The sequence below is a fragment of the Marmota marmota genome, unplaced genomic scaffold (genome assembly GCF_001458135.2).
Source record: "Marmota marmota marmota unplaced genomic scaffold, marMar, whole genome shotgun sequence".
Lineage (NCBI taxonomy): Eukaryota > Metazoa > Chordata > Mammalia > Rodentia > Sciuridae > Marmota > Marmota marmota.
In genome coordinates this window covers 28965991-28992385 of record NW_025999949.1, presented here as the reverse complement: position 1 = coordinate 28992385, position 26395 = coordinate 28965991, and the positions used below count along the sequence as shown (strand labels likewise).

Below are 26395 nucleotides of genomic sequence, written 5' to 3'. Positions count from 1 at the left end.
CTCTCTCTCTCTCTCTCTCTCTCTCTCTCTCTCTCTCTCTCTCTCTCTTCCCCTGGAAAGAATTTCCCTGCCTGTCAGGAGGTAAATGCAAATACATGGACAGAAGGAAGATGGAACTCCCTCTTCACCAGGCACTTAGCATGGAAAATCCGCCTGTATTTGGGGAGTGGGAGAGGTTGACATTGGAGGTTCTTCATCTAGGACTGGCAATCCTGACTGGCAGCGTGCTCTCCAGGGCTGCCAGGGCATTTCTAGCTATGAACTGAGCTTTTTAGGAAGCTGTATGGACTTAGCTTAGCTTTTTAGGAAGCTGTATGGCAACCAGGGTTTGGCAGGGAATTGGCCATAACCTTGACACCATCACCCCCTTGTGCCTTAAACAGTGGACTTTCCTCTCTGGTCTCTTTCAGTTGACCCATGACTTACAGGGTGTGGGCTCAGGGAAGGTTGGAGTTAGTTACTCTGTCAATATTCCTTACTTGCAGTGCTTTTCCTGATTTGACCACCAGGTGGGGCATCCACACAGGACCTCAGACCTAGCAACAGGTTTCTGCAGAGAGGTTATCAAAGCCAGGGTGGGTGCCTCCCTGGAAACTGAGGAACCAGTGGAGAGAGAGTGGGGGATCCTGTGGGTTTGGAGAAGTCAAGCTTTTGATGTCTGTGTACGTGTATTTTCAGGTGTTTGTAGCAGTCTGGCTGGAGAGAGGCTCAGCAATTATTGCTCTTTCATTTGCTCATTTTAGGTGGTAAAAAAGGATTAAAAAAGTGCATTCACCTGTCTCTGGAACATTTTAGCTAAATTTAAGTGAAGCAAATGCTGAAACGTGTGATAGTGTAAAAAAGGAAAAACAAATTATTAGAGTACACACAAGTATAACAGATCCCCTCGTCCTTCTACACATACTATGCAGTACATATTGGCTAGCTTCCAATCTTGGGGTCCCATCAAAGCTTCTGGCCTCCCTCTTTCTTTTCCCACCTTTTGTAGCCAGGGTCCTCTGGCCATATCTGGCCCAGTCTTCAGAAAGGATGGCTAAGGCCAGTTAGTGTCACAGCCTCAATCTTATCCTCCCTTAGAATTAGTGTTTCAAGATGCACATTTAAAAGTGCCCAATCTCAAGTTTCCCAGAGAGGACTCAAGATTTAAGATTTAAGACCATGCTTAGCCCAGCACATTCATTTAGGAAAATGCACTTATTTCTCCTTATGGGGGATGGCATGGGATATGATGGGTGGTTGCTGGAATTGTGGATTCTGCTAAATTGTGGGTTGTAAAAGAAAACTCAGGTAGGGTCGCCTTTGAACCCCTGCTGTTGAGGCATGCTTGGTAAGTGGTACATCCTATATCTTTCCTCCACCTTCAGACAAAGTCCAGTCAAGTGGACATAACTGAACCTTTCATTGATGATTTAGGATTTTGCAAGGCATTGGAATTTGTACTGGAAGCATCCATTGTTCTGTTCTGGGCTGTGGCTAATGGCAGGAGGGCAGGAGGAGGCCAGGAAATTGGGCTGAACATGGGCTCAGTCTAGTACATACTTTTTTTTTTTTTAATGAACCAGATTCACTTGGGGAGATTATGTTTTTTTTTTTCTATTTCCCAAAAATAGAGTACAGAAAACATGGAAGTCAATCAGACTCCCACCCTGCTCCCTTTGCCTTAAATGCCCTGGCTATGTGCCTTCACCTTGGCAGCTCTAGCACCAACACCTCCAGGAAGCCTTTCCCTGACTCCACAGGCTGGGCTAGACTTGGCCTCCCCCTGCTAGCTGTAGACTTTTGCACAATTCACATTGGATTGCCGCGTTTGCTTGTCTGCCCCACTGAGCTGGGAGTGCCTGGAGAGTGAGGGCTGTGCTGTTCTTTTTAGCATCCTCAATTCCCGGGAGGCAGTGGAGCCCATGGTACGTACTAAGTAAGCATTTGCTGCATGGCTGCATGGAGGAATTCTCTTAAGATCCTGGCTAATCAAGACTTTGCCGGCACAGTTTTGCCATGATCACAAAAGCAACAAGTAGCCAGAATCAGCATTACAGGATTTTAATCAGGAGAGCAATCCTTGGGAGTCTTGCGCTCTGGGAGCCTGAGCTTTAACCAGTGAGGCCACTCACAGCCCTGCTTTCCCATCTAGGGCTGAAAGAGATGCTGATGTTAGGGAAATGCGCTGTGCTTGGAGCTCACATCTGGACTTTCAATCTCTGTGACTTGCAGGACCTTCGCTAGGATGACCTAGGAGCTGGGGGTGATAACACTGCCTAGCATTAGGGAGGGGTTACTAGAAAGGTTTTTAAAGAAAAGATTGTATGTCAGAGTCATTAGCACAGCACCAGACACTCAGCATTCATTGGTTGATTCTGAATAGGGTTCTCTTGAAAGTCATCTAGACTGTGTGGGTCCTAGGGGCTATTTGGGGACTGCCCCTTTCTAGCTTGTTAATGGAGAGACACTGGCTGCATCTTGGCTTGTCACTGGCTAGGCTCTGCCCAGGCACCCGGCTGCCCTGACCATCTCTTTGCAGCCAGCTGGGTGTGATCACGAGTGAGTACTCACCTATTGACAAACCAAGGGAAATGATCACAAGATATAGCCACTGATTGTTTTCTGAGATTGGCTGGCAGGTAAGACTAGGTGGTGAGACACAGGACAAGAAGCTGTCCTGGAATGCAGAGGGCCTGGCTGATGGCCTCAGCATGGGGATTTAATAGAGGGTAATCAAGGGTAGAAGGTGGACGTAGAGCACCCAGGCACGTCTTTGTAGGCTTTAGTAAATACTTCCTCTGTCTCACTTTCCCTTTGAATCCTATTTAATCTTCCATCTTCCTGCGTCCATGCACACTCCCCTTTGTACGAGTCTCATTTTATTTTTCTCTTCATTTGGCGAACTTCTGGCCTTCCCCCTGTCTGTCTTCTCGAGGACATTTTCAAGCCACTTGGAAGTAGTGAAGAAGCCAGGTGAGGGGTTGATATCCCCAGCCCTCTGGCATCAGATCTCCAGGCAGTAGTGAAGCCCCACATGTCCAGGCTCGCTCACTGTCTGTGAAATGGGCTCTCACCGGGTGGTCAGTGCTGATGGGGCCGAGGTGAGCGCTGCTTCTTTTTCACCAAGGAATCTGAGGTTTCTGAGAAGGTATGTGGTTTTCCACGGTCGTGGAGCCTGCTGAAGTGGCAGAGGTCTGAGCCCAGCAGGAATCCTGGTCCCTGCATGGTGTCCCTTCACCATGTCAGCCACACAGTGAAAGGGAACAGAGAGGGCTGGGCTCTCCGGGGTCAGGAGCTTCCTAGCTGCATTGCTGACAAGTTCCCAGGGGAGACAGCTGCCGCTGCTCTGCAGACCACTATTGGACAGCAAGGCTTCTCCAACTCTGCCATGCGTGGGAACCACCGAGGCAGAAGGGACCTTGGGACAGGCATGGGGCAAACTCTACTTGAACTGATGTTACCAAACTTGTGTATAATGAGATGAACTAACCCTGCCCTCTCCTTAACCCGGTTCAGTGGATATGTAAACATGCCTGCAGCAGTACCCCAAACAATGACAGACAAATGCAAAAGGTGGGGTGTCCAGCTAGACATCTGACCTGGTCTCTTCCAAAGGGTCTGTGTCATCAGCCAGCTGACCAGCAGAAGAAGAGGAGGAGCTGTCTCAGTGAAAGAGACACAACAATCCTTGATTAGCTCCTGGATCAGAAAAATAATTTTAAAAGGACATTATTTTAGGATTTGTTAAGAAATTTGAACATTTGTTCCACATTAGATAGCATCATTGTATCAAAATTTAATTTCTTGAGAGTGATAATCATATTGTGGTGATGTAGGTAGATGTTCTTCTTTTAAATTCTCTTTTGTTCTACTTTTCAAAGAGATGCATGGGGTAGTGGTTACCGTCTCAGTGTCGGCAACTTTCACAGAGTTTGGAAACTGTAAATGTGTGTGCATGTGTATGTAGAAGGTGCACGCCCAGAGGAGCAGGGGGAAGAAGCAGAAGTATTTAAATAAATAAAATAAAATGTTTTAAAAAGTGGCAGAAATATTAATGATGGTGAATCCAGGCGAAGAGAATAGATTATCACTCTCTAAATTTAAAAATGGTTAGAATACATTTTTTTAAAAAACGGACATTTACACACACAACACACAAAGCACACTCATGAATACCGATGACTGGCAGGTGGTGTCCTCAGGTGGGTCCAAGATGAAGCCAGGCTGAGAACTGTCAGCTGAGGGAATGGGCTTTCTTTTAGATTTTTTGGTCCTGTATGTGGGCCATGTCACCAAGCCCCTCTCAGCCTGGGATGCTGCCCAGGTAATGACAAGCCCGTGGCCTGGAGGTGCAGCGTGGTGTGCCCTTCTTTCTGTTCAAGGCTGCACAGGCCGAGACGTGCCAGGCTTGAGCATGGCTGAGAGAGTGAGACTTGAAACAACGAGGCTTAAAAAGTCTGGCAGGAGCCACAGTAGAAGGCAAAGGAGGGACCCAGAGGAGCAGGAAACGAAGGCACCGTAGTTTGAATCGTAAATGTCATGAAGGCTCATGTGTGGAAGCCCTGTTTCCTGAAGTGCAGCCATTGGGAGATGGTGGGACTTTTGAGAGGTGGGGTCTGGCAGGAAGTCTGAGGTCATTGAGGCATGCCCTTGAAGTGGACCATGGAGAATCGTGATCTCTCTTCCTCTCTTTCCCTCTTTTCCACTCCCTGGCCATGAGGTACCAGCCTTTCTCCACCTCACAGTTCCTCCATGATGTGCTGCCTGGTCATAGGCTTAAAGCAACAAGGCCAATTGATCCAGGATTGGGACCTCCAAAACTGTGAGCCAAAATAAACCTTTTTTTTTTTTTTGTAAGTTGATTTTATCAGGTATTTGTGACAGTGATGGAAAGTGGACTAATGCAGAAGGCCTTGTTCACCTCCTGTGTGTATCAATGGAAACTCCTTCAAGGGAGCTTTAAGCAGCAAGAGAAGAAATGAAGGTATCTATTCTTTAGCCAATTAATGGGTAGTCTTCTTCTACACAGAGAACTGAATGCTAAATTCAGTTCAATTCAACACTAAATTATCACTTGCATTATTTGAAAGACCCCTACTTCAAATTTGATTGTTTGTTGATTGCAACGCTGGAGATCAGACCCAGGGCCTTATGTACGTAGGCAAACACTCTACCACTGAGCTACACCTATAGCCTCTCATTTTAAAAATTCCATAAATGTTTCAGAGTTTTATAAGTCAAGCATGATCTTCTGGTTTTCCCGATAGTCAAGGTCTTGCTCTCTTTTTCTTTTTTGTCTGGGTCTTGAGGTTTTGCAGGATGTGATCAGGATCTGTTTAATCTTTTAACAACTGAGACAGGGTCAAGAGAAGCAAGGGAAGTCTTGCTTCAAAGTCAGCCTTCAAGTGTGGCCTGAGTGAAGATGCTTTCAGCTCAGTGCTCTGGGGACCTGTTTCAGTGTGGCCCCAAGCAGCTCGGGTCTGTCAGAAGTGACTGACGAGCCTTTGGGAGCATCGTGCTTGCTGTGTGACTTGGACACTCACTTACCCACAGTCTGTGAAGGGCCCTGTGGTGAATCCCCTGAGACAGGGTGTGAGAGAGCGTTGAAGCTGCAGAGAGGCCATGCTCAGAGGGCATCCTCCTAAAGCTGGAAAGACCAGGTGGGCTCCATGTTGGGGCCTCTTCTCTGCTTCTGCCACACAGGGACTTGCCATGGTCTGAGTGCACCATCACTTATAGTCATGAGGAGCCTATTAACCAGGTAACTTTAGCACCTTTGTCTACAGGGGTCTGCTTTCCAAAGATGATCACCTTTTGAGAAAGAAGGGTTTGGAGATACACAGTGGAGGTCAATATGTCCCTTTCGGGCCACCTCTGGTCTTGCAGATGTCATATACCTCAGTCTGTTGGTACTTCTGTACCGACCACCACAGATGGGCAATTTATGAAGAACAGAAACTTATTTCTCACTGTTCTGGAGACAGAGAATTCCAAGATCAAGGTTCTGGCATGGTCCTTCTTTGTGAAGTCCTGGTCCCTGCTTCCACGATGGCGCCAGGTAGGCTGTGTGCTCCCGAGGGGAGGAATGCTGTGCCTTCTCGAAAGAAGGTGAAAGGAGGAGCACGCGCAGCCTCTCAGATGAAAGAGAGGGTTCTTTTCACTAGGGGAGGCGCCCTTATGCCAGGAGCAACACTTACAGGTCCCACCTCTTAGTGCCATCACATGGCCATTTGGCTTCAACACCAGGATTCGGAGAGGACACATTCAAACCCATGTCTGCATCACAGGATGCAGGTCAGATCCATGCATGGTGTAGAACTTGTTGGGAGGGGCTTTTCACCCTGCCACAAAAGGAATAAAGGAGTTTGAACAGATTTCTTCAGAGAACAAGTGACGTTCTAACTCAGGAACAAGATTGCCTTTTGCATGTCATTTACGGATAACGAGGAAGTCTGAATGCCACTGGCTGGTGGGGCATCCCCTATTCAGGCTCCGGCTGGCTTTTGCCTTGGAAGCTATCAGGGCTGATTTCCCCTTTCCTCCCCCTCTCCCCCTGCTTTACTCCAGAATCATGTGAAATCATCTCAACTCAGAGAGTAGAACAGGGTGTTAAAATAACCAGCGTATTAATAATAAATATGTCTTCATTTTTAGTTAATGATGTCACACCTGAGCAGCCAGCTGATTCATGTCAGGGCCACCTGCCTCATAGATTTAGTGACCATCATGGTTCCAGCAAGTGCCTTTCTGCAGTTGACCACCTCTGACTCTCTGAAACTGGTGCTTTTGAGCTGCTTGGCCTTTGGCGCCCGAGGTTCTTGGCCAGCTTGCCCCAGGGGCTTAAGTTCATTTCTACCTTTATGTCTTCCTGGGGTCTGGGGTGAAATCTTATCTGACAAGACTTGAAAATACTGAGCTAAGAGGATGTGCTCATCCAGTGTGGCCATCTGTCCTAAATGGAAAATCGCTTAGTGCTATCAAGCTATTTATCTCTCCGCTCCTGCTTTTTCCTAAAATCCGGCTTCCGTTTTGTTGAGCCTCACATATATGGGTTCTGATGCTTCTCCCTGGTGATGCTAGTCCAAGAAAAGTTGCAGACCTTCATAATCAGCAAGTCTGATCAAACTCATCAGGCACAGTTACTGTGGAATTTATAGGCTTGGCATAGAGAAAGGACTGAGTGGTGGATTGCAAAATCCGGAGGCTGTCAGAGGTGGAAGGGCCTGCAGAAAGCAAGAAATTGGCCTAAGGTCATGCCGCTGTCCAGGGAAGGACATAGACCAGCTCTCCTTCCAAGGCTGGCCTCTCCTGGTGGTCCTGCAGCAGCTGTGCATGAGGGATCAATCTTATCTAAGGCCACATTCCTTTGGGTTTGCAGCTGTCTTAGGATCAATCAAATCCCATCCAAAGTACAATTTTACTTGAAGAAATTTTTCACTTTGTCTCCAAAGGGCTATTCGTTCAGAATGTTTTCTTTTACAGGCAAGAAGGATATTGCTCAGGGCCACACTTTCTTTTTGGTTCTTGTGGGTTGTTTTTGAATGAACAGAAGAAAGGGTAGGAGCTGTGCAGTCTGCTCAGGCATCGTACTTGGCTCCTTGTGTACTTGACCTTTGGCCAAGGGGGCTTTCTCTTCCTGCTGAAATCCTAGGGCTGAGATCCCCTTTTCTATCTTCCTCCTCCAATTCAGTCCTGTACCAAGAATCCTCTTCCGTAGTCTCTGGTCTTCACTGAGTTCAACTGAGTCTGAGCACTCAAAACTTTTAAGTTTTAGGCACTCATTGCTGGTTACAAAGTTACTGTTTTCATTAGTAACAGTCCCTGACATCTCTGGGGTGATTGCTGGGTGCCCTCAGGTAAGCATTCTAGATGATCCTCCTAAGGTGTGGCGGAGGGTGCAGGAAACTCTGGCCTGAGACCCGGAAACCCAAGTTCTCACCTTGAGTTCTCTACTGATTTGCTTTACAGTAAGAGCCTCTGTTTCCTCATCTGAAAAATGACCTAGTACCCTTGGCTTCCAGATCTTGAAAGGTTACCTGAGGTGATGACCGGGCTCCAAAGTGTAGTGGCCCAGTGCTGACCCCACTTTAGTTCGGGCCCCCCAGAAGCCCACCCCAGGCAGAGCTCGGTGCAGGCCCCTGTGTTTTGTTTTCATTTCCTCCTTCCAGGAGTCTGTGCAGACCTTCTCCCCCAGTCACCCCGCCCGTGAACCTTAAATGCCACAGGTGCTCTGTGTCCCTTTATGAACCATGTATTTCTGGGCTTGAGATGCAAAAAGAATTAGACTTTTCCCACCCCATCTCCTCTCCCAAGAGCTGACCTTGCTCCACCTGAGACAGGACAAGCCCTGTTGAGAAGGTGTGATTTAGGAGGTGGTCCCAAGGGAGAAAAATGGTGAAATAAGTAAAATTGAGGAAAGTGGAGGAAGTAGGCTGAAAGTCTGCATCGTGAAGCAGGCAGCCGGGAGGGGTGCCTAGGGTCAGGGCGCCTGCAGAAACCTTCAGAACCCTGCAGAACCTTGCGGTGAGGCGCCCAACAGCCTGTCTGAGCCTTGAGCTCCATCTGTCCGTCACTGCTCCCAGAAGCAGAGAAATCCCTCAGACAAACTCACAGGACAAGTGCAGAAGGTGTCTGAAGGGCACCTGTGGCAGGTGCTGGAAGTGAGCCCTGAGCAGGGCCAGGGACCCCACAGCAGCTGTCCTGGTTCTTATGTGAAGAAAACCTCGTGATGCAAGGTTCACAGGCATGACTGTGTCCCACGGTGGTTCTTGGAGGAGGTCCAGGGATAAAACACATCCTGGTGGTTCCTCATTAATTAGGATCATCATTCAGGGGAAAAAAAATCCAAATTAAAAGTATTTGCCAGTTGTGGATCCGAAGCCTCTTTCCTGAGGACAGCTGCCCTTCCTGAGCTCTCGCTGGGGGCCAGGGCTGCAGAGTTCTCAGCAGCACCCTGAAACCTGGCCACCACCTGCCCTACCTTTTGGGGTAAGAAGCTGTCGCTGCTGAGGTTATGGTGTTTTACGTAGCACGAATTCTCACCAGAAGACACTGGAGGGACCTTTCAAATGAACCTGGCAACTCCAGTTCTGCTGCCACTGTCATTCTGCATGGCTTTCCGACACATTCAAAGAACGAAGCCTCTTACTAATTTATAACTTGAGAAGCGTTAGCATTTCAAAACAAGATTGAAATAGATAGATTCTGATTGTTCTTGCACATCTTTTCTTGGGAAGATGGCAGCACCCTGGTTGCGAACTGTGATGCTGTGACTTCTGCCCTTCACCTTAGTTCTGGGTAAGCATTCTAGATGATTCTCCTAAGGTGGGGTGGCCTGGACACCAACCCAGGCTGTCACCTTGAGTCCTCTGCTGGTTTGCTCCGTAGTTTCTGTAAACCCTTTTGCTGTACACGCCCTCAGGTATCTGCTGGCCAGACTCAAGATATGCTGACTGACCACCTGGCTCTGATTTCAGGCCTCGTAGATAAGCAGGCCTTGCTAGCAGTAGGGAATCGAGAGGTGAGCACAGCAGTTCTGTCCTTGAGGAGTCCTGTGGAGAAGGTCGGTGACTGCATGGCCGTGCAGTAGTGTTGGCATACACGGAGCCTGCAGGGAGGTCAGCTGAAGTTGTTGACACAGGGAAGGTTTCCTTCAGCAAGAAATAGATTTCACTGCCAGGCGCGGGGGCACACACCTATAATCCCAGCAGCTCAGGAGGCTGAGACAGGAGGATTGGGAGTTCAAAGCCAACCTCAGCAATTTAATGGGGTGCTGAGTATTCAGTGATACTCTGTCTCTAAATAAAATACAAAATAGGGCTGGGGAAGTGGCTCAGTGGCCGAGTGCCCCTGAGCTTAATCCCCAGTACCAAAAAAAAAAAAAATAGATTTCATCGTGGGTGTAGTGCTGGATCTCTCCTCCTTCCATGTGGGACCATGACTGTGTCAGGCACTTAGAATCAAAGGTCCCATTTGTCCTCACTGAAGGAAAGGAGCTGGACTTGTGGAGGGGAAGTGGCATCACCCACCTGAAGCAGGATGGGCTGGGTTGAGCTGCCTGGAGAGGCTAGAGACTTGCTTTTCAGCTCTATGTTTTCCATATGCCGTCCTGTGCTCCCCGCAGTCCAGAGCCTGGTGCAGCGTATGGCACCCAAAACCTGGCCACCACCTGCCCTACCCAAGTGGACATGACGCCAGCCCTCAGGACTGTGTGGCTTCAAGGGCAGGAGCAAATGTGGGTGTAGATTCAGTGCTGGCTTTGAATCCTGGCTGAAGCATGTTTTAGCCCAGGAACGTTGAGTCAACCACTTCCCCAGCCCAGTTGTGATTCCTTGTCTGCAGCATGGCGTACACCTGTCCACACAGTGAGGACAAAATTGAACAGCACTATTACAGTCCAGAGCCTGGTTTGGGCTGAGGGTAGGTGTTGGGTAAATGGCCATTACTTCATTCTTTTGTAATTCTGGTAAGACCAGAAGGATTTCAGTGAGCAATAGGAATATTGAAGTCCACATTGGGATTTCTACCCTAATGTTACATGGTCCTGAACATGATGGAGTGCTGTCTGAATGTGCAAGTTCTGATGTGCTATTTTGGTGAAGGGAGGGAGTTCACATTGAGAGAAAAAAGGCGGTATGGAAAGAAAAGATTCAACTCCCTGGTTTTCTAGTGTTTTCTAGTTTTCTAGGGAAGCAGAGAGGCTGGGGAATCACTTGCCAGGCCACGTGCCCTCCAGATGGCCCAGAACTGGGTTCATGCCGTCATGTTAGACTTCCGAACACACTGCACACACTGTTACCCACAGAGAAGGGGAAGAGGGCTCTCGAGGGTTTGGGCTGCACTTGGGCAAGTCGCTAGCCCATTGCTTCCTGAGCAGATTGCCGTTTTCATCTTAGGGGAGATGCGTGCTGGAGAAGGCTCCCGGGTCTCTGCTCTGGCTGCTGCGACTGTGCGTCAGAGTCAAGACTCCTGGAGCGTGGACTTGAGATTCCACTGCAGGTTCCTTCTGTGTCTGAGTGTTCCTCTCCTCGTGCGTTCTTAGACTCCACGTCTCATTCCAAATGCTTTATGTCATTTCATCCTTTTTCTTTCCTGCCCATCATTGTATTTTATGTATTTCCCCAGTGTTGCCACCGCCCCTTCGCAGGAAGAGGCTCAGAGTTGGCACATCAGAGGAGCGCAGGAGACACTGCCAGGAAATTTGCTGAGGGAAGCCACGCAGAGTAGGTTCTTGAATCCCACCAGGTTATTCTGGGTCATTTCATAGATGTGACTGTTGTGGACCAAATTGTGAGTCTTCCAAACCACAGGTATTCCATTTAGTTAAAATCTGACAAGAGTAAAGGTGGTTATGTTTTGTGTCTTCCCTGAATGCAAAAGTTTGGTGGGTATGTTCATTGAGCACAGCTTCTATACATATGTGTTTTGGAGGGAGGTTAAGAGAATATTCTTCAATTTTCAGATTTTAACAACAGTAATAATAATAATAATAATAATAATAATAATAATTCCTTCTATTTTTATTGACTGCTCTGTCCAGGAAACCAGATTACCCAGTAAAGACCCTGTAACACTTTTACACCTGTGACAGCACGGGTATAAAGCTGGCCTGTTTGGTCAGTGGGGACACTGAGGTTCTGAAGTGCTCCCAGCCTCAGGTTTTACAGACGGGAGGCTGAGAAGTGGCATCGGGTGTTGGACCGTGGCAGTGTGGCATGGCTGGCCCTCATTCCACAGTGCAGCTGACAGTTGCCAGCTGCTGATTTTCTATTTTGCCAGTTGTTTTGTAAGGAAGTAAAATTATGTGGCACAAAAATTTGCCATTTAAAAGTGTACAGTTCACTGAGTTTTAGTAATTTACAAGGTTGTGCAAGAGCCAGTCAATTTTCACAGTTTACACTCGCCCGTGTGAGCCAGGATTCGAGTGATGCTATTAAACACAGGTTTTGGGCTCCTCCGTTTTTCCCATCCATGAGAAAGAGCATTTGTGAAATTTAATAGGTAGAAGACACTGTTAAGAAAATTAAAAGAAAGTCACTGGCTGGAAGAAGTATTGCAAAACGCATATCTGATCTAGGATTTATATCAAACATGCAAAGAACTCTTAAAATTCCTCAAGAAAAAAACTTCATTAAAAATATACAAAATATCTGAACAGAGGTCTCTGCAAAGAATATATGCAGATGGCAATTAGGCATATGAAGTGATGCTCAATGTCATTTCATTAGGGAATTACAAATTAAAACAAGAATGAGAGATTAGAATGGGTGTGGTGAAAATCCAAAACAAAGACAATGGCAAATGTTGACAAAGACGTGGAGCATCCACAACTCTAACTCCCTGCTGGGGAAACGGAGTAGCAGAGCCCTGTGAAAGTCAGTTTCTTCCAAAGCTGAATATGGTGTTACCATAATGTGCGGTAATTATGTGCCTCATTATTTACTCAAACTTTTGGAAGTCTTGCATTTGCATCAAAACCTTCATGCAAATGTTTATAGTAACTCTATTTGTAATCACCAAAATGATGTGGCCAGGATTTCCTTTAGTGGTGAATGGATAACCTGCTGTATGTCCGTATGATGAAAAGAAACAAGCTATCGAGCTGTGGAAGACATGAATGAACCTGACGTCCCTATGCTGTCCTCAGACTGACAAACCTTAGACGAGAAGAGGACGTGCTGTATGATTTCAATCCTATGACCTGGTGGGAAAAGCAAAACTGTAGAAATAGAATTGTGAGTGAGTGCAGGGGCTGGATGGAGGGGTTGGATGAGGAAGCACAGGTGATATTTTAGGGTAGTGAAATGGTCCTGTATGGTGCTGTAATGGTGGGTACCTATATGTATTAGTCAGCTTTTTCCTGCTGTGACCAAAATACCTGAGAAGAATAACTGAGAGGAGGAAACATTTATTTTGGCTCCTGATTTCAGAGGTTCAGTCCATGGTTGGCCGACTCCATTGCCCTGCACTGGAGGTGAGGCAGAACATTAGGACGGAAGGGTGTGGTGGAGGAGAGCTGCCCAGCTCATGGCAGCCAGAGAGAGAGAGAGAGAGAGAGAGAGAGAGAGAGAGAGAAGGGGGAAGGGACCACACCTCCAGGGACCTCCAGGCATATCTGCAGTTACCACCCAGTAATCCATTCAAATTATTAATCCACCAAATCCACTGAAGCTGTCACATCTCTTACAGTGCAGTCTTTTCACCTCTGAACATTGCTACATTGCCCAACACATGAGCTCATTGGGAGAAATTCTTAGATCCAAACCATAAGAACATATGATTCAGTGCATTTGTCTAAATCCATAAAACTATGTAGCACAAAGAGCGAGTGTTATGTTAGTGAATTAAAAAAAAAATAAGGTCAGTTAGGAAATGCTTTAAAGAAATCTCTTAATGTTGTATGTCCAAGAGACACACGGTTCAGGTTCCCAGGAAATGATATAGATGGTGACAGGAGACTGTCTGGAACAACCTCATTGAAGGTGATGGAGGAAGAAGGTGCTTACTTAAGTAACTTGGCAGTAAGTGGCGTCTATAAGACTAAAGGTGAAAAGGAACCACACATAAGCACTGTACTGTCATGGATAAAGTCGCTTCCCTTGGTGGGGAAAAGGTCAGAGGCTCTGTGACTGTCGTATGTGCTTGCCAAAATTGAATGATTAAGCAAAAAACAGGTATGGTGGGGGTGAGCTATCTCACTGTTGAAGTGAACATTTACAGAAAAGCAAGAGGGATTCTAGATTATCCATGTAGTGATGGATCAGAGTAGGAGATATACATATGAACTCATTTGTTAAGCTTAATAGACATACAGATGGTTATACATAAAAATCCTTATGAATACATGGGTCTGCATGGCATGGGATACACACATTCATTTCCTCAGCTGAAACCAAGATCCAGCTCCTGGGAACAACTAGAACACCTTCACCTAGATCTTGATTTCTAATACCATTTCTTGTCCCATTGTGCAGGAAGCAGGTATCCTTGAAGGAAAGGCTGATCCTAAGACAGGGCAGGAAGTACACAAGAGGAGCCTATGGTCTCTCTTGGTCCTAGAAAATGAGGAAGTACTTTCAAGACTCCCACATAGTAGAGAATGTTCCAAGGGGACATAGGAGCCAAGTGGAAGGGCTCTCAAGGGCCAAAGCTGGAACAATTTGAGAAAAAAATATCAAGTTGTATTGGAGTATAACCAAAGTACAAAATATATATCCCTGAGCCCATGCTGACAAGAATAAATGATGAAGTGAATAAATGGGAGAAGAGTCAATCTCCTGTGAAGGATTCCAAGGAATTTATGCAGGTTTCTTATGCTCATGGAGGCAGAGCGTAATCCGGATGGCAGGTAGTGACTTCCTTCCAAAGAGGAGGTATAGAAAAGAGAGTGCAGCAAAGAATGACTAGCGAGGACCTTGACAAACACCACCTCTCACCAGCTGGCCCAAGACAGCAGCGGCAGTGATTAGTCACGTTGATAATAGGTGTCCTTGACGTGATGTGACAAAAACGGCACTTTGCTATGGTTTCTTCCCGAAGCCCAACACTTCAGTTTGATCACGGAGAGGCATCATTCAAGTTCCAACAGAGGAGCTTGCTTCAAAATACCTGCCCTGTGTTCTTCAAAACCATCCAGATCATCCAAGACAAGGAAAGATGGAGAAACTGTCACAGGCCAGAGAAATGTGACAACTAAATGAAATATGGTGACCTGGGTAGGGTCCCAGGAGGAAAGAAGGGGTTAGGTCAGAGCTAAGGAAGTTGGACTAAAGTATGAACTTTAGTTAATTATATGCATCTACTTTGATTTATTAATTATAACCATATAACCAACATACCAAACTTTTGTAAGACGTTAATCATAGAGAAAACTGGATGTCGGTTATGTGGGAACTCTGCAGTATTTCTGTAAATCAACAATTGCCCTAAAACTGAAGCTTAATTAAAAAAAAAAACAAAAAAACCAATTAATTGGTGGGTTTGTTAATGGTGCAGATGTCCGGCCTCAGAACGATTGTAGATGTGGGAGCTCAGCCTCAGACAGGTGAACACACGTACCCTGTGTCCCACAGTTACTGAGTCCGTATCTGAGATTTGAACCCAAGCCACCAGGTTGCAAAGCTAGTCCAGCTTTCTCTGTTTCCTGTTTTCTCTCTTACCCTTTCCTCTGCCTCATTTGATTAAGTGATGCCCATGATGGAGGGTTTCCTGGTTGGAGTCCAGGTTACCCTATGCTCCATCAGCTGGTGCCACTAGCACCATACTTCTTGTGACCATGGCAGGAGGAGACGGTAGGCTTTCCCTTATGTTCCTCTGACCAAAGCTGTATGGCTTCTGCTTTGGACAGTGAGGTAAAGCCAGGAGGACCACAGTTATGGACTTAGAACTGGCTGACCTGGGCACTACTGTCAGCCAGAGAGAATGGGTTCTGTTAAATGAGAAAGATGAAGGAGGGGCTCTGGATGGGCAGCCTGTGCACTCGCCATGTTGTGGTCACCAGGATCCCATGTCAGGCTGGATCAGTAAACAGGCACTGTCATTGTCCATCTTCAGGCCCTGCCTGATGGCTGCTGGACCTGGCTTTTGCAGAGAGGGCTTTGGAGTTGCTCCTTCACTACCTTCCTACCCTGAATTACTGAGGGTGTGAGAGAAGGTTGCAGAACCCTGGACAGCATTGTGGTCTTGCCCAAAGCAGCTGATGAGCTAGAAAGAAATGAGTGACTGATGCTACTGGAGTTGGTTGTTGGCAGGTGAGTGAGAGGTAGGGAACCTTTGGGGATTTCTTACCATGGGGCTGACTCACCGTGCACCTTGAGGGAGGCTGTCTTGTGCCAGGGGGCATCTGAAAGGACCTAGGACCAGCAGGCAGGGTTCCTGACTCAGATAAATGGAGGGCTTAATGTTTGCAGGTATGGGTCAGAGACCTCGCCATCCACACAGAGGTGGAGGTGCAACCACCTGAGGGACACAGTGGCCTCCCAGCCACCATGCAGGCTCTGCCCTCAGGGATGGGGGCGCCTCCTCCTTTTGCCCCCCATGCTTCCTCCAGCCAGCAGCCTCACCTTCCTGGGCCTCAGGTTCTTTGTGGGTAAAGGGGACCCCATGGCTGCTCCCCTAGCCTGTGGGAGCGCAGGATGGCACGCTGGCTGCACAGCAGCTGGGAGGGCACTGCGATGGGAGTGGTAGGAACTCTTACACAAGGACAGATTGGCACGCAGGCTGCTAGTGAAAATGCAGATGGACTGCTGTGGGTGTTCCGAGACGGCTCTGGCAGGCTTCTGGAAGAGGCAGCCTTTGATGCAGGAATGGGTGGATGGAATGGACCCCAGGGGCCCTGTGAGAGATGTAGGCACAGGAATGACAGGCAGACCTGGGAGATGAGAACGTGGGGCAAGTGGCTGAAGTGTGATTCTTTCCCAGGACAGCAGCTGGGGGCTGTTTGTGTGGGTGTGTGGCAGGTGGAGTGGCTCATTTGTGAGAGAATGGAGCTGTGGATGGCCAGATAACTTTTCATAACTGGAGTTGCTGTGTGACCTTGGACAGGTTCTCCAGTGTCTCTGTGCCTTGACTTCTTCCCTGAAAAATTAGGTGGTTGGACAAATTGGGGAAAGCTATTAGTACCATGGATAGAACCATTCCTCTTTACTGCACAAATACTTGGCTGGCTTGCGTGGTGGAGGCCAGTCAGTGGCCAGGCAGGGCACTGTGGGAAAAGAACTTTATTAAGCAAGGAGCTAACTGATCACAAGACGGTGGACTCTCGTCCTAAGACTCATCTTGCCAGGAAGCTGATTTAGGAGTGGTTTGTGTAAGAGGTGGGTGACCATAGGCCAGGTGGAGGGTGTGTCCAGATGATGCCCCCCTGAGGTTATTTGAGTTCTGCAGGTCAGGAAAACAGTGGTTATTTTTGTCAAAGGCCATCATTTCTGGGGCTGTGCTTGTCATGGGTTAATTTGCCCACATGCAGCTCCTGACATCAACCTGGTGGACAGGCTCCAGGGGTAGCTGCCCAGTGACCCCACTGCTGATCACCAAACATGGGAATAACAGAAAATGCACTTTGCCTGGTTATTGTGGGACAGTGGTCAGGGGAAGTTGAGCATGGACCTCGTCTGGCATGCCATTGGAGACAGCCAGATTGGGCCTTAAGTCCCGGCCTCACCACTCACCCGCTTTGCAGGATGTCCACATCCTGGTCTCCCGCCCAACAGTGCTACTAGAGCTCCCTGATTGTGACCGCACCACCGCAGCCTTTCCTGAGGTCCCTGCTGGCGTGGTGACATCCTAGTTTGAGAACCACTAGCCTCTGGTCTGTACCACTTCTTGTCCTAGAGGCCACGTCTCTGGGTAACACCTCTGGCCCCAGATTCCCGGCATTCTCAGCAGCGACAGTGAAGACCCCGCTGCCCCGATCTGATTGGGAGAAAGGAAGAATTGTTTTTTTGAGCTCCGAGCGGCTTGGCCCAGGTGGAATACCTACATCCTTCATCTCAAAAGTTAGACAAAATAAGTTACCGAGAGGAACCACAGGCAAGGGCTCACGGGCGACACACATGCGCACACTCCTGGATCCCCGAGCTCTGGCGCTGGGAACATTAATTAGTGTCACTGCTTGAAACAAATTAAGCTGGGGACCTTGTTGCTTCCATCTGGAAAAAAATAACAGTGGTGGGAAATGCTGACTGCAACAGCCGAGGCGTCGTGGGCTCTTCCTGGAACCCAGCTTCGCGCAGCCCTGGGCAGGGCGGCCTCTCCGCAGGTGCGGGACGCGGCACTCCTTGTCGCCTGGACCTGGGCACTGCTGCGTGGCACAGCCCCGAGGATGGTGTGGAAACGCGGCTTGTGCTTCAGAAGAAAAGGCACGGGTGGGACAGGGTCCCTAGATCCCTGCTGTGTGGCCACAGGTGGGTTACCTCTCTTCTCTGGATTTCAGTTGACTCGTCTGCAAAATGGGCTTGTTGTTAATCGCCTCCACCTCACAGGGTGGCCATGAGGACAGCAGAAGTTGAGAAAGCGAAACACGGACAAGAGCACTGCCACAAGATGCCATGAATCATCATCGTCATCGTCGTCATCGTCGTCATCGTCAGGTCCCCTAGGATTCTAGCTATAAAGAATGCCACTGCAAGAAATGAATAAATCCAGATTGGGGTACAGAGGTCTTGGTGGGTGCCCAAGCACAAGCAGGCCCTCTTGCTCCATTTGGTTTTCTAATTGTAGTAAAATGTGTACAGTGAACTGGGCAGTGTGGACCATTCCTGGGGGCACACGCTCATCGCCCTGCAGCCAGCGCCACTGTCCCTGGAACTCTTTCCTCTTGCCCAGCTGCACCTCTGCCCCAACGAGGCCTCCCACCCCTCGCCCAGCCCCCACAGCAATCTACTTTCTGTCTCTGATTCTTGACTAAGCACAGCGCAGGCGTAGAGTCATGGATCTGTCCTTTTGTGACTGGGTTAGCTTGCTGTCCTCAGGGTTCACCCTTGTTGGAGCCCCGTCAAATGCCCTCCCTGTTTACGGGTGTGGTAGCCTGTGTGTGAGCCCCAGCATCCATCACTTGTCACCTGGGAGGCACCCGCCTTTCAACGTTCATGAAAAATACTGCTGCAAACAAGAGCCAAACTCCATCTGCACGTCGAACCACGTCCCAGGCCCTCCCTGAGGCTTTTTGTCTCCTCAGGTCCATTTCATTTGCTGCCCCATGGTGGGCAGTGGGGAGGAAGGACCCTATGAGCAGAGACCCTGAGATGACCACTTGCCGGCTGGGTAACTGGGTGACTCCTTCATTCCTGTGATTCCCACCTCATCAGGACAGTGAGGTGCTGAGACAATAAAAGGAGCTCACTTATGTAAAGCTCTTGGAGCAGGACAGACACATCTAAGCCCCATAAACAGGAAGCTGCTGGTAAGAATACAGTCCTCCAGGCACATTGTACACAGTGTGAATCTCATTGTGACCCAGTGTGGAGATGAGAAAATAGAGACTCAGAGAGGTTGGGTGGCTTGCCCAGGGACACACAGCTGGCAGGCCGTGGAGCTGGGATGGAAACCAAATGGACCTGGAGACAAGCCCTCCCAGTCCTCTTCTGGGTGTTTCTCCCTGCACACCAGGGCTCTGGATTCTTGTGCATTAGGTTGTTTTGGAAGGGTCTCTCCTGAGTCTTCCAAGCAGGCCGTGGGTCTCTGGCAGAGAGGAGCCAGGCATGATAGTCTTCTGTTGATTTGCTGTGCCGGATGCTGCTGGACTTGAAGTCCATGACGAACACACATTGTTGACGAATCCTTTTGGCCTCGCGGTGTAGGAACTGACTTCCAAACAAAACCCCAGATTTGAACACAGGATTGAAAGCCACTCTGGGAATTCTGTGTGCAGCTGGCTTCTGTATAGACCGTGCAAACAGGATCTGGCAGGGGTTGGCAGCCAGAGAAGGCTCTGTCTTCTCATTGGTCGGGCCAGCTCCTTGTCATCTCACAGCCACCCTTGCCAAGTAGCAAGAGGTAGCCAGAGTGTGTGTGAGGTAGGCTCACATCTGTGCTGGAGGCCGTCAGTAAGCAGATGCAGAGGAACTGCCATTCCTGCCGCAGAGGAGGCGGTCAGCAGGTTTGGAGGGCAGCCAGGAAGGAGCAGGAGGCTCTGAGACTGGGGGCTAGGGATACCATCAGTGTGAAGCAGCTTGTCAGGGCAGGGCAGCCCCTGGGCCAGGCCCAGCCCTGTTGTGGGAGGAGGCAGAGACGTGGACGCGGCTGTGCTCTGGTTGCGGGCTCCAGGAACCTGACTTTGATTCTGGGCAGCCCAGCGTCTCTGGCCTCCCTTGCCCTCTGGCTTCCGCTCTTGCCCATTCTTTCTCCACCTGGCAGCAGGGTTGTCTCTCTGCAATGTGAGTCAGGTGACTACCGCTTCAGCGACTGTCTGTCAACCTTGAGCCTGTCTCTCCAGCAAGGCTCACACCTCCACCTGGCCGCTGCCCACTTCCCCCGCCTCTGGAGTTCCCAGCATTCCCTGCACCCAGCTCCCCGCAGCCCTTCCCAGAGCATCCCAGGCCCGCCTCCTTAGGGCCTGGTGCCTATCAGTTGTGCGCCTGGAAGCCTGCTCCTCAGTTCTTATGGGACGGCTCCTTCGGGTTCCTGGAGAGCCCTCTCTGGTCAACCTCACCCCATACTTGTTTGTATTCTTCAAAGCACACCATCAGAAGCTGTTACTGTCAAAGCTGTACGTTGTGTGTTTATTTACTTGTCTCCCTTCATTAAACTCCAGGGGGGCCAAGACTGTGTCAAGTTTGCTGTGGTGTCCCCGGCTTTCAGCTTGGGGCCAGCCCATAGTGTTTGTTGACTGACTGACTAAACTCAGACTCACAAGAATGTACCTGGAGGAGAGGGGGGAGCCAGAGGATGACCTAAAATTCCTGTCGTGTTAGATGGACTCAGTCTGCGTGGCTTGAAGGAGGAAGTGAGGAAGGTGGTGAGCCTCCATCTGAGAGACCCCAAGTCCTACCCTGCGGGTAAGGGGCTGTCCTTTCTCCGGTGGTGTGAGTCAGTGGGCAGAAGTAACAGCAGCAGCACCTGCTGTGGACCCAAGGACTTGGACCTGTGGACAGTTAGCTAGTCTCTTGGAGAGCAGGGGCACCTCACATGTGTAGAAGGTTCTAGTGGAGGCAGTGAATCAACACTTTCATGGAATATTATTCAGCCTTAAAAAGGAAAGGAATTCCGACACATGCCACACTGTGGGATGAGCCACGACGACAGAACATCAGGTGCCATAAGCCAAGGACACAAGGACGAGGACTGAGATCCACCATCACATGCAGCCATCGTGTTCATAGAGGCAGGGAGTAGAAGGTGACTGCAGAGGTGGCGGGAGGGGACACAGAGGTGCTGCTTCCTGGGGACACCTCATTTTGGGGAGATGAAGACATAGAGTTGGACAGCAGTGATGGCTGCACATAGTGTGACCGTGGGTGACACTGGGGAACTGTGCACCTAAAAGTCCTTCAGTGGTAACTTTTGTGTTGTGTGTATTTTGTGACAGTAACAAAGGACCCACCCCGTGCTGTAGTGGGAGGCACAAGCTGCAGCCGGGACTCAGACGCTGTGACTGCAGGGTCCCCTCCAGCTGCAGGCTGCTGGGCTCTGTTTGGAAGCGTTCTGCTGTGGCATTTCCCTGCCCCTGTGGAGCCTGAGCCTCTGCAGCCCCCAGACACGCGGTTCCCATGGCACCGGCCTGCTGCAGGGCCCGGAGACATCCGTTCTCGCCAAGGCAACGGAGAGAAGTCACAGCTGAACCTCTGAACAGTGGTCGCCGGGAGACACCTGCAGTGACTCTGCAGAATCCCACCCAGCGGCTCCAGGGCTGCAGTCCTCTGTAAAGCGGCCCTTCTTCTGCCTTCCCGGGTGGGTCTCTGCCTGCTTCATGGCCGGGCCTTCCCCTCCCCGCGCCCGCCCTTCTCCTGCACAGCCCCTTCGTGGACATTTGTAGAGGGCCCACTGACTCCCTGCTCCGAGGACGCGAGCTGGGCAGCCAGTCACACTAATAGGATGCAGAGTCCCAGGCCTGCGGGACACACAGGAGGGACGGGGAGCATCTGCCCGGGGTGGGGAGCATCAGGGAAGTCTTCCCAGGGGGCGTTTCTAGAGTGGGATCGAGAGGGGTGAGGAGGGGTTCTTCAGAAAGGCCCAGCGCGAAGGGCAGCCGTCATGTGGATAGCTCCCGAGGATCTCACTCCATCCCTCTCTGGAAAGAACTTTCTACCTCAGTCCCTCCCCCCATCCTCTAATGCCCCTTTTCTTCCACCCCTTCCCTTTCTCCAGTTGCCTGGGGAGGGGCAGAGAGAAGAGGAAGGGGATGAGCCCCCAGGGCAGGAAGGTCAGCAGGAGAAGGGTCACTAGAGCCCCTGCCTCTCTGGGACTCAGCCTCGCCTGCCTGTGCCTGGCTCCCGTGGCTGTGGCCTGCGGGAGACCAAGTGACCTCAGCCTCGGGCTTCCTATCCAGAAACCAGTTCTCGTGCCTTCTCTTGTGCAGCCTGTGGCTGGGACTGCTGAGTGTGGAGTGGATTGGACCCTGGGGACATCCTGCCTGGGGGTCGCTGGGGGTGGGGGCACCATAATGCAGGGAAGAGCATTATTTTCCTGGAGGCTGGGCTCTTGGCCATGGCTGTGGTGTGAACTGGCTGTGGTGTGAACTGGCTCTGGCCTCTGTGATTCCTGCCCAGCCCTGGGTGCCCGTGGGACTTGGAATTGACTGGTCAACATTCACCTCCCACATGTGGCCCTGTTTCCCACCTGGGGACTTTATCCCTCCCTACTCAACCACATTGTTTGGGCATCCTTGTCCCCTGTCCTACTGCAGAAGTGGATCCCCCTGCCCAGTAATGGCCACAGGAAAGAGCAGGTGGCCCAGTCGGGTCCAGTGGAGGGGAGATACCAGCACTGGGAGGGTCTAGAGAAGTGGAAGAAGGAGTGACTGAGGGTGAGAAAGGGGCATCTTGGAGGGGGCTGGCATTGAGGAAATCGTGGGAGGCAGATTAGAGCCCCCAGGGAGGCTGGGGCGGGCCTGGGGGAGGCTATAGAGAGGGGAGGTTGGGGAACAGAAGGGGGCCCTGCAGACCTCAGGGAACATTCTAGTCTGATCTGAAGGCCACTTGGTCCCAAGCTCAGGGAGCATCATCGGATTTGTGTTTTGCAAGGATGACTTTGCCACAGCTGGAGGAGGGATGGCGGTGTGGGAAGACGTGGCTGTTACACAGTGTGCTCCAAGATGGCAGCTCAAGTTCAGAATGGGGCTGTTTAAGTAAGCTGCTGCCTTAGTGAGGAGGTTCGTGGGGTGCTGTTTCCCATGGAGTCTCTGCTCGAGTTCTGCTGAACTGCATTTCATTATTCCCACATCACAGGTGAGGAAACGTGCTCAGAGAGGTCCAGTATTTAGTTTTGAGTCACATAGCCGCCACAATAGTGGACTTCAGAGCCTGCCTGCCCCTGCACCATGGCAACACACTCCGCTCTCCAACCAGCGCTGGCCCTTCTTTTTCTCACTCTTGTCTGCAGCCTTTGGGAGCCTTCAGGGCCAAGGCTGACATTTGTGTTCAAATGATTTCCTTCCTGCTCACAATAAATGCCAAACTGAATGATGGAAGTGATTCAGCAAGAAATAGGATTTGAAGGGGGAAGAGCTGTGTAAAAACATTTGCAAATGGATTAAAAATTTGAGTCCGACAGCCCCTGCCAACAGACTTGGAAGTTTGGGAGATATTTTTAGACCATGAAATCCAAATGGCACAGATCGTGGGTTGGAAAGATGGAAATGCAAAGAATAGTTTGCTAGCTGTGGCCAGAGATTGCTTTTTGCTGAGTTTCTCCTTAGCTATAAAATAACAGCATCGAAAATGCAGAAACCCCTGGATGCATAGCTGTCTTTTTTTTTTTTTCCTGCATCTTTCTCTTTCTGTATCGGTGCCAGTGCTCAGCTCCCTGTTCTGGGGGGAAATGCCTGGGGGGATCTGGCTTTTGAACCCTCTTGACTTTTTTGGAGGTTGGTAGCAGAAGCCCCATTTGAGCCAGCTGAGTTCCTAGGGACCTGTTGGCTCATGAACCCCAAAGGGGACAAGGAACAGGAGTGACGTGAGGGTTTCCCTGGGGCAAAAGGTGCCTGCAGTCAGGGTTGGCAGATGACCTGATGTGAGCTGTCATCTCTGCGTCTCCCTGTAGACTGACCATGGCTGGCCAACTGCGGTATCTGAGCTTTCTCTGTCCCTAGGGACTGGCCTTGTCTCTCTGGTTCTCAATATAAGGACTTAGCTGGGGCCATGGTGCCCTCTGTTGGGCCCTCACCACCTTGTCCTTGAGGGCAGGGGTCATGAGAGTGTGATGGCGAGAAGCTCCAGAGAAAGGGAGGAGTGGAACCCACCACCACGGAGCTGCAGGGAGCCTCCCTGCCCAGGAGCTGCACCTGCCCCGCCCTCGGTCCTCACAGCCAGCCCACCACGAGGTGCGAAGAGGGGCCGGAGACCTGGGGGGCAGCCAGTCTGTATCTACAGACTAGATACAGTTTCCAGTTGCTGTGGGTAACTTGCTCAGGGCCAGCTTCCCTTTCCATCCCTTAAAAATGTTTTACATCATTTTTATATTCATCCAAGGAATCCACGCATATAATTCAAGCCCCAACCGTACAGGCGGGTTTAAAGTGGACGCCGCAGCCCTGCCCTCCCTGTGTGAGGCCAGCCCTCCCCAGAGCAGCCTCTCCCCTTCCCTCCCTCCCTCTCTCCCTCCCTCCCTCCCTCTCTCTCCCTCCCTCCCTCCCTCTCTCTCCCTCCTTCTCGGAGCCCCGGGTGGTTCTCCAGGACTCTAAATCATGTGCTTGTGCTATTGTCTCTTGATGAATCAACTGCAGGCATTTCTATCGATTTCCTGTTCTTTCTTGTCTCTATTATATGGTTTATGGTCTCTTTTCTCTCTCTCTCACCTGTACCCCAACTTGCCCATGACGCCCGGTTTCTTTAGCTCCTTAGTTACTCCTCTTTCTTCTGCTTTCTTTCTATCTTTCCCTTCCAGTCACCAGGTTTCTTCTGTATTTCAGGGACTCCCCGGGTCCCCTCCCAGATTGCAGTCAACTTTTCTCCTTGCCTGTGTGATGACCAGGGTTCGTGGCCCGCGATGGAGTGGTGGGTGCCATACTCCTTCTGGTTGCTGTTTTGCATGTCACCTTTTGGACCCCCTCCCCCACACACACACCATGACACGACATGTTTCTGGATTCTGCTCATGGGGATGAGCAGGAGGGACTTCAGGATTCTCAGGTGGACTCAGTCTCTCAGGAGGACGGACGCCCCACAGTGAACATGGCCAGCTCCCGTGTGACTCATCCTAGGTTTCCCTCTAGCCAGAGCCTGATGCCCAGCAGGGCTCAGGAAGTGTCGGTTGAGTGAATTGAACAAGAACCCACCCCAGTTGGAACAGATTTCCTGAGTCACGTGGAGACACACTCACACACACACACACACAGGCATGCATGCTCGCACACCATTCACATACTTCAGGCTTCAAGTTCATCTCCTCCTACATCTTTTCTGTGGCTTTCTATAAATCCTGATTTCTGTCTTGGAGGCAGCTCGCTTGTAGCAAGGCTTCAGTAGTTTTGTCCTCCTGACACCCGGGATAATTTATGGGCTTGGAGATAGAGAATTCCTGTACTGTCGATATTAAATATACATTGCTTCCCTGGCAAAATAGCTTTCAGAGTTGCAGTAAATCCTCTGGAAATGACCTGGAGTTAACTATGAGTTGGTTAAGTGCCAGTCATTATGCGTTCCCCAGGGATTTCTGCTGACACATGGACTCATCCCAGTCGCCTTGCTTGGTTTTAATTGCATCCTAGAGCTATGGGATTGGGGACCTTCACAATCTAGCTCTGTTTTTTAACTTAAAGGATCCCCCAGAGAGGGGGGAGGTGTTTGCCTAAGGACCCACAGCTCACTAACAGTAAAGGAGTCCAGGGGCCTCAGGAACCTGTCTTCTCAGCCGTACAACCGTTTCCAGGCAGGTGCCCTAGGTTAGGTAAATGTGTGGCCTGGTGCAGTTTGCCAAGCTGTTCCGCACAGTACTTCCCAAATTAGTTATTAATTGGGCACTGATATTGCTGGCCACAGTTGAAGCATTGTCTTGACAGGAGCTTAAGGTTGGTGGATCGATGCCGAGAAGGGTATTGTGGAAGCCACTGAAGTACCATTAGGAGTAAACAGGCACCAGCAGGCCAACTGGTGCATCCCTGCTTTGAAAGAGAAGCAGTCACCTGGATTATCCCTCTAGCCCCTCACCTAAAAGGACCTCAGCCTTTGAGTGGAGTAGATAGTTCAGCTGTGTACGTGTCCAGGGAACATGTAGCCTGCGTCCAGCAAGGTGTTGAGAGTTCTGAGGCCTGTCGGACAGACTTCTGGCTGGAAAACTGTGCAATATCTTAGGCAGAAGAAATGCAGAGAAACAGCTGAGAAACAGAGAATCGAGATTAAATCAAGCTTTTAGTAACTGAATGACCTAGGGCCAATTCCAGAATTTCTTGGAGTCTTGATTTCTCATGTGTGAAATAAGATAGTTGTGAGATTTGAATGGGATTCTAGGCAGAAGTTCCTGGCAACATTAAGCAGTATTAATATAAATTATTTTATTTATTTATTTGTTGGCTAATCCTAATAACAGTGGTATGGTACTAAGGGAGACCAAGGAGGGGGACGTCTGGTTGTCTTGGAGGGCTGGGTGGTGCCTGCAGCCTGCCACATACGGAAACCTCGTTCTCATTTCTTCTCCACTAGACCCCGGGGCTCCAGACCAGCCGTCTTGCTCATGCAGTCACAAATGTTTACACTGGGCCCAGGGATAGGTGTGTGGGATAACAAAGAAAGGTAACATGTCTCTGCCCACGGTGAGCCTAGAG

At 49.9% G+C, this 26395-nt stretch overlaps 1 protein-coding gene across 1 annotated transcript in view; it reads left to right on the top strand.

Moving 5' to 3' along the window:
- Window positions 1–26395, top strand: part of Kcnq3 (potassium voltage-gated channel subfamily Q member 3) — a 313473-nt gene that overhangs the window by 1486 nt on the left and 285592 nt on the right. The gene's annotated exons all lie outside the window — the stretch shown is intronic.